Source organism: Periplaneta americana, chromosome 8, assembly GCF_040183065.1.
Source record: "Periplaneta americana isolate PAMFEO1 chromosome 8, P.americana_PAMFEO1_priV1, whole genome shotgun sequence".
Classification (NCBI taxonomy): Eukaryota; Metazoa; Arthropoda; class Insecta; order Blattodea; family Blattidae; genus Periplaneta; species Periplaneta americana.
Genome location: NC_091124.1, coordinates 152,431,637 through 152,443,872, shown reverse-complemented (window position 1 = coordinate 152,443,872; position 12,236 = coordinate 152,431,637).

The window sequence follows — 12,236 nt, the reverse complement described above, 5'->3', positions numbered from 1 at the left end:
GCTAGCTCGTTGCGTATTTCACACTGATGCTTGTGAAATGTTCGTTATTGGTTGTAATGAAAATGTTAATGGCTAAAATATAATAATTTGAATAATAATATGGGACAAGGAGGAGACGTTTGTTGTGCTATAAATTGTAGCAACAGTAAGAGAAAGAGGCCAGAGTTATCCTTTTTCCGATTTCCGAAAGATTCAGAAAGGTTCCTGGGTTTCCACAAGAATGCTGTGCAGAAACAAAACGCTTAATTTTGAAGTTCTTTGTGACTGTTAGAATACATTATATCCTTAAATTTCACAATTAAATGTTTCAGTCTAACTGAAAGGACATTAGATACCGGTTAAAGTTCTGTCACTTAGGCTGCTAAATTTCCAGAGAAACAAAGGTTAAGTCTACTTTTTTTTCAGAGGATATATTTTTAATTGTGGCTATTGAAAAAGTCCAAACCCCTCACCTAAACATTAATAATAATAATAATAATAATAATAATAATAATAATAATATAGTATTAATAATAATTATAATATAATAATTATAATGCACTAATAATATAATAATATACTACTACTACTACAACAACTACTACTACTACTACTACTACTAATAATAATAATAATAATAATAATAATAATAATATACTATTAACAATAACGATGTCTCGCTTATTTACCACATCTCATCTTTATTTTGGGAGGTGTTTTTAAGTGGTTAAATAATTTGTGAAAGAGAGTAGGCCTATATTTATCTCCTGGATCTCTCGCACATTATATTGGAAATTGGTAGATTAATATGATCGGTTATTTACAAGAAGTCGTCGCTGAACGATTCACATTATTTCCAGGTGAGTTGAATCAACTCATCTAGTGAACGATATAAATCTTTAAAATACTAGGCATCTCTCTCCCTTCTCTTGTTACTTGTGAGCCATCCCAAACCCCGACCTCCACCCTTAAGAGCGCCGGTCCTTATATACCAGTCAGTCAAGGCCTTCTGACAAATAAAAGCAATTGACAATAGATATCTCAGTCATGACAACTTCATAAAATATCCTATCAATTGAATAATCGATCTTGATACGTACAACATAATTATATTATATTATTACCAGGGAACGGATTTATATGGACTAAAAATATATGAAATATGTAAATATATATGTAGTTATTTTTACCAAAATATGGAATTAAATATGGATTTTTACCAAAATATGGAATTAAATATGGACTTAAAATTATAAAAAAATGACTATGTACGTTAAATATTGGTACATTTTAATCAAACTAAACAAAAAATATAATGGACGTACCTTATCTTCCAATGTAGTTTCAACAAAACACAATTTTTATTGTCTGTTACCATAACAATAGGTTACAAACATTTCTTTCAAGTGCTGAAAAGTGAATCTTCTTCTATTGTCTCTGAGGATAGATTTATACTGACTAAAAGAGCGTTCGACGTCACAAGAAGTAACTGGTACATAATTCAATTTCACAATGTCTGCTGGGGATAAGTCCAAGTTAATCTTCACTGTTGATTCACCACTCATCACAGCAACAACCTTTTGTAGTTCTTCATATCCAGGGTTTTTTGAAAGTACAGTGTCCACCTTAGCTCTTACTGCATCTGCAACTTTACCTCTACCACGATTCAGTTGTTCCACAGTACTATTTATAATTTCAAAACTTTCAGATAGTGAAAGGTGCCTATTTTGGAGACTTTTGAGCGTTTTTATGATGCATGAAAATGTATGCTGAATGTGAGCTAAGTCATTCTTCACACTTATGTCACAGGTAACTGTTTTCGCAGTATCAATTGAGACTGCATCTTCAGAGTCCAATGCAAGGAGAACATTGTTAATAGAGTCTATATGTTCGGCATAATATTCAACTGCTTCTAGCCATGTACCCCATCTAGTTAAAATTGGCTTTGGTGGCAATGGAATTTCAGGGTACATTTCTTTCAACACGTTAACTCTACTGGGAGCTTTGAGAAATACTTTTTTCACTGATGAAATCAACAAATCTACTTTAGGGAAATTGTCTCTGACCACTTCTGCCACACGATGAAATGCATGCGCCACACAAGTAAAATGAGTCAATTTAGGATATACAACAGATAATGCTTGTCCAGCTTTGACCATATAAGGGGCAGCATCGCTAATAAAGAATAACACATTATCGTACATAATACCCTTTGGCCACAGGATACCCATAGCTTCGTTGAACAGTTTAACTATAGTTTTGTTATTGCACTTTTCTAGAACATCACAATGTAAAAGAATTCGTTCAGAATATTGTTCACTTAACAAACCGATAACTACATTACCAACAAGTCTACCTTCTTTGTCGGGAGTCTCATCAATGGAAACCCAAATTGAACTATCTTTAATTTCATCTCTTATCTTCTGTATTGTCTCATCGTAGATGGATGGAGCATACGTCTTCCTAAGTGTTGACTCATCCGGGATTGTATGTTGAGTATATTTTTCAAGGAATTTCCTGAAGACCTTATTCTTTAGTTTGTAGAGAGGAATATCAGCAGAGATGAGAGAACGGCACAGGTCGATGTTAAACTCAGATCTTACATTCGATGTTGTTGGTTGTGTTAAAAACAATTGTCTCTGCTTGGAATTTAGTTGTTTGTTGGCCTGATGTTTACTAGTTGTAATGTGTTGTTGCACCAGGAACTTTTGTGTAGATGATACTGCACACTGACACAAATTACAAAATAATATTTTATTGTCAGTTGATAAACCATCTTCTTTAAATTCTGAAATGTAACTTGTTAGTTTTGATTTTAAATTGACTGAATGACGTACTTTTGGCATATTTACCGTCTTTATAGTATGATTTACAAAACTGAACCTATGTGTACTCTGACTGGCATTTAACTGTTGAGCTGCACAACTGAAGTCTGTTAAAAATTTTAAATTAAATTAATACAGTTTTGTAACTTACTTTCCCATTGTTGATAGGACTGCTAATTTTCAAATAACTCTGATGTTAAAGGGATTACTGAACATGTGTTTAAATCTCTATTGTTGAAATGTATTTTTAAAAGTTAATGGAATTTTGTTTTGTTTTATTGTTAAACCTAATATAATATGGACTGTTTTATATGAAATATGGAAAATATATGGAAATTAACGAAAATATGTACTAAACTCTAAAATATGGAAAAATATGGAAAATAAAAGTAGGATTTTTCAACCCTACACATTGTGAAACATAAAGATAATGCAAAATATAAATTATATTAGCTTTATAAGTAAATATGTATTTACATATAAATCCTTTCCCTGATTATTACCCATTTCAGCGAGCATTGACTACCACTGCAAAATACGATAATTTGGTCCAGGAAGCATCATCGTCTTTTGGCACAAGGATGATTTATGTAAAATGTTTCTAAATTATTAGTCTTTTAAATACCGGTACATTCTTTAATAAATCACTGGAAAACAAATGTGAATATAGGAAGTGGAGTGAGTACGAAATTATTATTATTTTTTGGCGCATCATTTTTACGTAAGTAACGAAAAATAAAAAGGGATTATTAGAAAGTACGTACACTGCGTTTGTCAAATGCGCATCACCATGCTTTCGAAAAGGCACTTTTAAGTGCCCGACACCCCGCTTTTTTTCATCATGTGCTACAAGTCAGCTCATCATTGGGGCTTGCAGCCCCGATACCCCGCTTTTTTCATCATGTGCTACATGTCGGATCATCATCGGGGCTTGCAGCCCCGATACCCCGCTTTTTTTCATCATGTGCTACACGTCGGATTATCATCGGGGCTTGCAGCCCCGATACCCCGCTTTTTGCATCATGTACTACACGTCGGATCATCATCGGGGCTTGCAGCCCCGATACCCCGCTTATTACATCATGTGCTACACGTCGGATCATCATCGGCTAGCCCCGATACCCCGCCTTTTTTCATCATGTGCTACACGTCGGATCATCATCGGGGCTTGCAGCCCCGATACCCCGCTTTTTACATCATGTGCTACACGTCGGATCATCATAAAGCCCCGATACCCCGCTTGCTACGTGCAACACAATTATATTATATTATTACCCATTTCAGCGAGTACTGACGACCACTGCAAAATACGATAATTTGGTCCAGGGAGCATTCTCTTTTGGCACAAGGATGATTTATGTAACATGATTCTAAATGCTACGTACAACATAATTTTATTATATTATTATTACCCATTTCAGCGAGTACTGACGACCACTGCAAAATACGACAATTTGGTCCAGGGAGCATTCTATTTTGGCACAAGGATGATTTATGTAACATGTTTCTAAATTTAATGGCCCGGTTGCAGAAACGCAAATCAAATCAGTCCCTGATCGCCAATCAGTTGATGTCTGATTTATTTGATTGTTCATTGCGTTGCACAAACGTGAATCTCCAATCAACTTGTTTCAATTTACTAATTGCTGATTTGAGAAAGAAATACATTTGACAACAGCGCTATTTAGCAACCACAGCCAATTTGATGCTCTTTAAAAGATGTGAAACGAATGCATCAAGTGGGCGGTGACTAGGAAAACAAGAGAATGTTTTGCTGTTTTGTTGCTTTTTGTAGAAAGGAAACAGGCGGATTCTATTTGTATATTGACTACAATATAGTGAAAAAAATGAAGCAAAAAAAAAAAAACGTGAGGGGGCTTCTGTTGTGGGATTTGCTAGGGGAGTCGACAAGAAATTGGAATATGCATAGCCTCCATAACCCAAAATGATTCCATTTCCCATCTCTCTGTTTACAAATGGAGCTCGTAACCTACTCATTAAAAATATTGTGTTGTCATGTGTAGAACCCTGCCAACGGGCTACAACATTCCAGAATTTCAATGATGGTGTAGACTACATATTGCCTGTATATTCACAGAAAAGAAACCTTTTCTATTTCGATAAAGTTCGGCATCATTTCAACTAGGTGATTGGATGGGGATGTGAGCAGTCTATACAACCAATATTAGGCTACTCTTGGAAATCCTGACATGGCTGAAAATTCTCTCTGGATTTCAAATCATTCCCTGCTTGAAGTTTGGGGATTTATGAGACCCTGCCATAACAAAGCAATTTCATACGTAACATTCCTAACTAGCCTACTCGGCAAATAGTTGATTTGTGGACCCTAAAAAGATAACCCAAGACCGCCTCAAAAATTCCAACAGCATAAAATCTCAGCATTATTAGAACTTGGTTCATAGGAGAAAGTGGAAGGTTTCGATTTGTCTGTCTGCATATATTTGAGTAACTTAATATCAAAGACGGACATCTGACCTCAATCAAAATTTAGATAGCTGTGGTTTTTTATACAATTTTTCATGCTATTTCCAGTTGTAGTGAAACCATATGCAAACTCTATAACACTATATTTATAAAATAAATTGTGTTAAATATTACAAAGAACACTGTGAATTAAAAAATTGCCTCTAGATCGAAACTATGGAGACGACAGATGTCCGTCTTTGATATTAAGCTACTCATTTGTTTCAATTTTTGAAAGTAACAAAACACATGAATCCTTACTTAACCTAAATCTTTGCTCAAATTCTCTATCATTATATATAAAAACAATTCATGTCTATCACGGAAACGCCTTCTTCTTAATAATATTTTTTTCATTCTAAAATTTCTTCATCAGAAGAATCCATTATGTCGAAAACAATATTGTTATGCTATAACTATTTACTATATACATTACAGTAACTGCATTATAAACAGAACAACATAAATAGCCTACTTGATCGATGATCAGTGACTTAACCAGCAAAAATCTGTTGATCAAATCTGATGGAAGACTGATCTCCGATCAAACACTGATTGTTCTTTCTGCAACAGAAATAGAACTGATGGCCAATCAAACCCTCCTTGATTGCCAATTATATTTTGATCGGTGTTTCTGCAACCGGGCCTAAATTTTTTAACTGGATCCTAAACAAGTTCAGGACGGAAAAATTGACACGTCACAATTTTTTTTTTCATACGAAGCTTGGTTTCGAGTTCACTGAAGGGTAATTTCGCAAAATAACTTATTGGAATTCTGAGAAATCCAATATTCACCACGAAGTTCCACCTTATGGTGTGCTGTTGTAGGTTAAATAATAATTACGGAACCGATATTTTATTGTAAAATTGTAATTGGGCTTATGTACAGAACTAACATCCTTCAACGATTTTTCGTCGAAATGACAAGAAACGATTGTAAGTATTCTTTGTTAATTCTGCCACTGCGAATGCAATCAATTAATATTATTGCAATGTACCGAAGTATGTATGATATTATCGTACAGGAATTGTGCGTTATCATGTGATGAAGGATCGGTGGAGCGGAGAAAAATTCTCTACAGCACCGGGATTCGAACCCGAACTAAGCCACACCGGATTCCAATTCCGATGCCGGATTGAATCCTCTCAGTTTAAGTTCTATTCTTCACCAGACTTAATTAGGAACATTAAATCCAGACGTTTGAGATGGGCAGAACATATAGCACATATGGGTGAATCCAGAAATGAGGATAGAGTGTTAGCTGGGAGACCTGAGGGGAAAAGGCAGCACCATCGGTCTCTTTCCTAAGCAAGATTAATCCAGTCCCTACTATCATATCCCACCTCCGTCAAATCTATTTTAATATTATCCTTCCATCTATGTCTCGATTATTTTTTATTTTTTGGCGCATCATTTTTACGTAAATAACGACAAATAAAAACTAAAATGCACATAACATTATTTTAAGAAACACAGGAAACAAGCATGAACAATATTCACCATTCTTAATGATCGGGGGATAGAAAAAAACGTATGGAATAGAAATTACATACAAATGTGCGTGTAATAAACAATAAGCAAACCATCTTCGATTAATAATTCCAAAACAACGTGAATATAGCGTGGATTGTGTAGGAAAATAATTTCTTATATGTTGCTTCCAATGTGCATCATTGTTAACTTATGAAAACAAATGAAAATTAACATGGCATATAAACACTATTTGAAGAAAGATAGACATATTAAGTAATATTCATCGTTCTTAATGATCTTTGGATGGAAAATAACAATGAAATATGTATAAAATAGAAATTACATACAAGTGAGCATATAAAAAACAGTAAGTAGAATCATTTATTTGATTAATAAGGTTAAATTACTCCAGGTTTAGTGTAAGAGTGGCCTATATATCTGACGATGCCTCCCAGCAAATTACTTAATTTAAAAACAAAAAAATTGTGTTAGAAGATTGAATTTGTGTATTTTCTCTCAAACTTTCCAAATATTTGTAGGCAGTCTTTTACATTAGATTGCCGAAAATTGGTTTATAGCGCAACATTAGCATTAGCATCCATCTTGAAAATGTTGTGTAACAATAGATAATGGAATCGTTCACAGAAGTGAACTATAAATGATGTGAATCGTTCAGTGCATCCATCTTGTTGTGTAACAATAGAAGTGAACTATAAACGATGTGAATCGTTCAGCGACGACTTCTATGATCTAATATTAAAATGTATTTTGTCTGACAACATGAAATTCAATGCTTTGACTAAACAGTTCACGATTCACGGGACCTAACCTAAATAGGTATTTTCTTTGATAACGTGAAATGATTAGTACAAACTCCGATAACCGAATGCCACTTTGAAATGTATGCTTAAGAACACTTACTTACGTCTAATAACTTTGCTATTCTAGTTATAATTGCTATCTCCGTACGGATATTCTATCGATCACCCAAGTGCATGTATCACACCGTATGTTATATTTACTTATATTTTTCTGACTATAATCTTGAATTGTAACCACAACGTAATGGAACACATAAAATAACTCTTATGTAATAATATTAATACTGATATTAATTAATTATTAGTATGTTCGAATTTCACTACCTCCCAGTAATCGGCTCAGAAATCTAGAACAAATGAATTTTCAGAATTTGCACTGCCGACAACAGCTGTTCCTGCTCCCAACATAACAGTTAAAAATTACTAGCAGTTATACTTCTCAGTATCGAAATTCGAAACGAAGTTGCCAAAGAAAATTCAACCTTCAAAGTAGGAAATCACCATAATGCATTAGCATATGTAGTAATGGGAAAAAATTTGTAGGTTTCACCTTTAGGGTATTAAGTAAGCTGATACCTTACAAGTTAGTTTCCTTTCTTTCTAACATTATATAAACGAAGAGAAACGTGCACGTTTCTCATACTGGGATGCTTTCTTCCTGCACTGACCTACCGGCTGTAGCTAACTTCAATGCATAATTATTTTCAAAGTTTTTTTATACTTTGGTATGTTGTATTGTTTACATTCAAGCAGTACAAGAATAAATAATTATCTGGTTTGAATTACTGCGTCACTGATAACGCGAGATATGGACCCGTTTATGTCATATCGTGCAATATGTTAAATAAGGAAATATACTGGGGAACGGAACAATGCTATGTAGACAATTTAAATGTAAATAGTTAATTACTCTTAACAGAATTTTCCTCTCATTTCAGATCATGAATTCCGCTTACTCTTACTTCACTTTACTGAAAAACGCCAATGCTAATTAACAAGATTCCTTAAACATTCGTATTTGGTGAACAACTATTCGTCGTAGCACATATTTCAATATACGGTGTAATTCATCACTACAGAAGAAAATTCAGGGAAACTTCCTTGAAGATGCACTGCAGTTGTATTGCATGTAAATGCGTATGATCCTTGAAAATCAAAGCTGCACCATGAAAAGGTAGAATTGAAGTCCTCTTTAATCGGAAGTGGAAATAGAGTTTTTATGATTTCTTGACCGCGTCAAAAGAAAGTGGTGATGTGATCATCACCACGCAACTAATTTATTTTATCCCAAGAAGAGTTTTGCACTACAATGAACACTGGCTAGAAATTATGACGAGATGAAAACTCGTGTGGGCTTGAAGCCGTCCTCTCCGAGTTTGTAGCCTATTTTTATGTTTACATAGTCACTCCTAGACCACATTGCTTCAATATGTATCAATATCACATTTTTTTTGGCAAATATAAAATGTTTCAATGTTAATACTGTAGTTATTGTATAGTAGAGTTGGGCAACACGATTCTTTTTCAAAAGTCAATTCCAACGATTCAGTCATACATTACGAATCGATTCTAACGACTCGTTCACGATTCTTCTCAGTCTGCGATTCCAACTATTCTTTTGAATCGTCAACAAGTTTACGATTCTTCCCAGTCTGCGATTCCAACTATTCTTTCGAATCGTCAACGAACGACTCGCAGGACACTTTCCTTTGCAAACCACGCGTAGAACAAAAACGTTCTACATCTCTCGCATAGATGGCATAAGAGGCGAGACATTGGATTGTCTCTTTCTCATTGGCTGGAACCATTCAGCATGATCTCCATTAGTCTACAAAATTACCCAAGATAATGTCTCTAAATTATAACTTATTAACTGAACTTTATTATGAAGTACATTTTTTTGCATTACATCTCTATTTAACCATGCAAATTTCAGGTTCGTGTTCATTATTTTCCATACTTAACAAATGCAGTATTTTGATTTCACTCTCGCTCGGGAGCATTCGGCACGGTTCGGAAATGTCCGTTGACAGGTTACATCAAACAAGTAAATAGAATCGCGGGTTACGATACCATGTCAATTCGTTACTATTCTTTTGAACGACGATTCGTTACGATTCTTTTGAATGACGATTCGTTGATACCACGAATCGATTCTTACGATTCTTTATTATTAGTCGTTCGAATGAACGATTCGTTCACGAATCGACCCAACTCTATTGTATAGTAGTGGCAAAAAAAAAAAAAAAAAAAAAACGAACCGACCCTTGTAGCTGATTTCAGAGCCTTGTTCACAGTGACAGCACGATAGACTGGTAACTGAGACTTTCGTGGTTCGAATCCTGCCTGGGAGGAAATTTTTTTCTTCTTCCTTATTCAGATTCATCCCCTCTACTTTCCGATTGCAGCGATATGGTACAAATTAATTAACTTATTATTTCCAGAACATGAATTTTACCAGCTTATTTTCTAATGGCTTTTGAAATGGGCTATATTGACAATCGAAACTACAGTAAACAACTTGAATAGATTACTCAATATCTTGTGAATGCGGGCGTGGCATGCGCAGTGGCTCATTAAGGGGACTTTGATTATTCCGTCGGTCCGGTTTTTTTTGCCACTATTGTACCTAATTTATAATATTATTTAACTATTAACTAGACATCGATCGTGTGTTTTAAGCCGCGTTTCCACTTTTGCAACTGCGCAGGAATAATGAGAGGCAAACAACAGTTGCCAGTTAAAACGTCGTTTCCACTTTTGCAACTGCGTAGGAATAATGAGAGGCAAACAACAGTTACCAGTTAAAACGTCGTTTCCACTTTTGCAACTGCGCAGGAATAATGAGAGGTAAACAACAGTTGCCAGTTAAAACGTCGTTTCCACTTTTGCCACTGAGCAGGAATAACGAGAGGCAAACAACAGTTGCCAGTTAAAACGTCGTTTCCACTTTTGCAACTGCGCAGGAATAACGAGAAGCAAACAACAGTTGCCAGTTAGGCAGATAAGTGCAAGGCTAGATGCAGGAATAAACTTTGTGCGCCCAATCTTGGGCAAGTATGCGCTAGTCTCCCGCTCTGGGACCAGGTGACATTGGCAACTATCTGCTTCTTCACCAGCTGATTTCAGGTCTTCCGTAGGAGCTGCTGTTTTCATTCCAAACATTTGTATAGATTCGGTGCATTCGACTAGTTTGTTGTGTATTTTTTCATAGGCTATCTGTATGTTTGAGAGTGTGATGAACTGGTCTAATGTGAAAAGCGTAAAGTTTACTGAAGAATACAGGAATTATCCTTGTCTTTGGCGAGCCTCAGATCCGAATTATAAGGACCGTAAGAAAAGGGAGGATGTCCATCAATTTTTAGCAGAAAAATATGAGGTGGGATTTAGAAAAGCAGTCAACAACAAAATTAAAAGTTTCAAATGCTACTTTCAACACTATATCACTTCTGAATATAAAATATATACAGAATGAGTAAAAAGTATAAAACTTTATTTCTAATTTTATGAAGAAACGTTATACAAAAGTTGTAGGGTATCAAAGAAGGAATATTTTGAACATGTTTTCAAATAGCCTACTATGCGTTTCATTTATAAATAGTGTGTCAGTGGGTCTGTTTTTTTTTAAATGACATCTTGTACTTATTTCCCCATTTTTGTATTCTTCAGGTCTCAGTACGTACAAATTCATATTTTTTGCTATTTATAAACTGTTGTTTTGTAAAAAAAATATCTCTTTTGATAATGTATGTGCACTGAACAAAGGGAAATTTTAATGCTTCAGTACATCAATTTGAGGAGGCTTTAGATTAAACAATTGTAAACAAAAGCTAATAAAACAATTGAATAACAATGGTTCTTTCATTCAAATATCCTCCTGAAAGTAATTAATCAAAGCAAATCTTACAGAAAGACAACGAATTGAAATACTAATGATGATCGGCTATGGCGATAGAAGGAGAACCCAAGAAGAGGTTTGTATCTTATTTAATGAAATACATCCAGAAAGAAGCATTACTCATTCTACGGTATGTAATATTTTAAGAAAGTTCAATGAAACTAAAAGTGTTAAAAATAAACCAAAGTCTTGAAGGCCAAACCAAATTACAGATGGTGAAAAAGCTCTTGATGTTGTATTAGAAATAGAAGAAAATCCTCATTTATCGATTGCCAGCTTGCAGTTGGCCATGACGTCAGCCAAGATCTCATGATCTGAACCCATTAGATTTTTTCTTATGGAGATATTTGAAATGGAGGATCTACCAGGACCGACCACGAGACTTGGAAGACTTAAAACGAAGAATTAGGAATGAAATACAGCCGATCAGTCGAAAAGTATTGTTGAGAACATTAAATAATTTCACAGACAGATTTATGCATTGCTTGGCAGTAAATGGGGGCCATTTTGAGCACCTTTTGTGAACTGAAATAAACACATTATACAACACAACAATGCTAATTTTGGTTTTAATAAGTTTTCTTGCTTTAAATTCCATGTATTGTATTACTATTACAGTTAAATTTCAATGGTGCATATACTACATTGCTTTTTTTATTAATTATTATTTTAAATAAAATTAGTATTAATATTCAATGTTTTTATTCGCTTCATTCACTTGTTTCTATTAGCTTTTGTCTGCAATTGTTTAATCC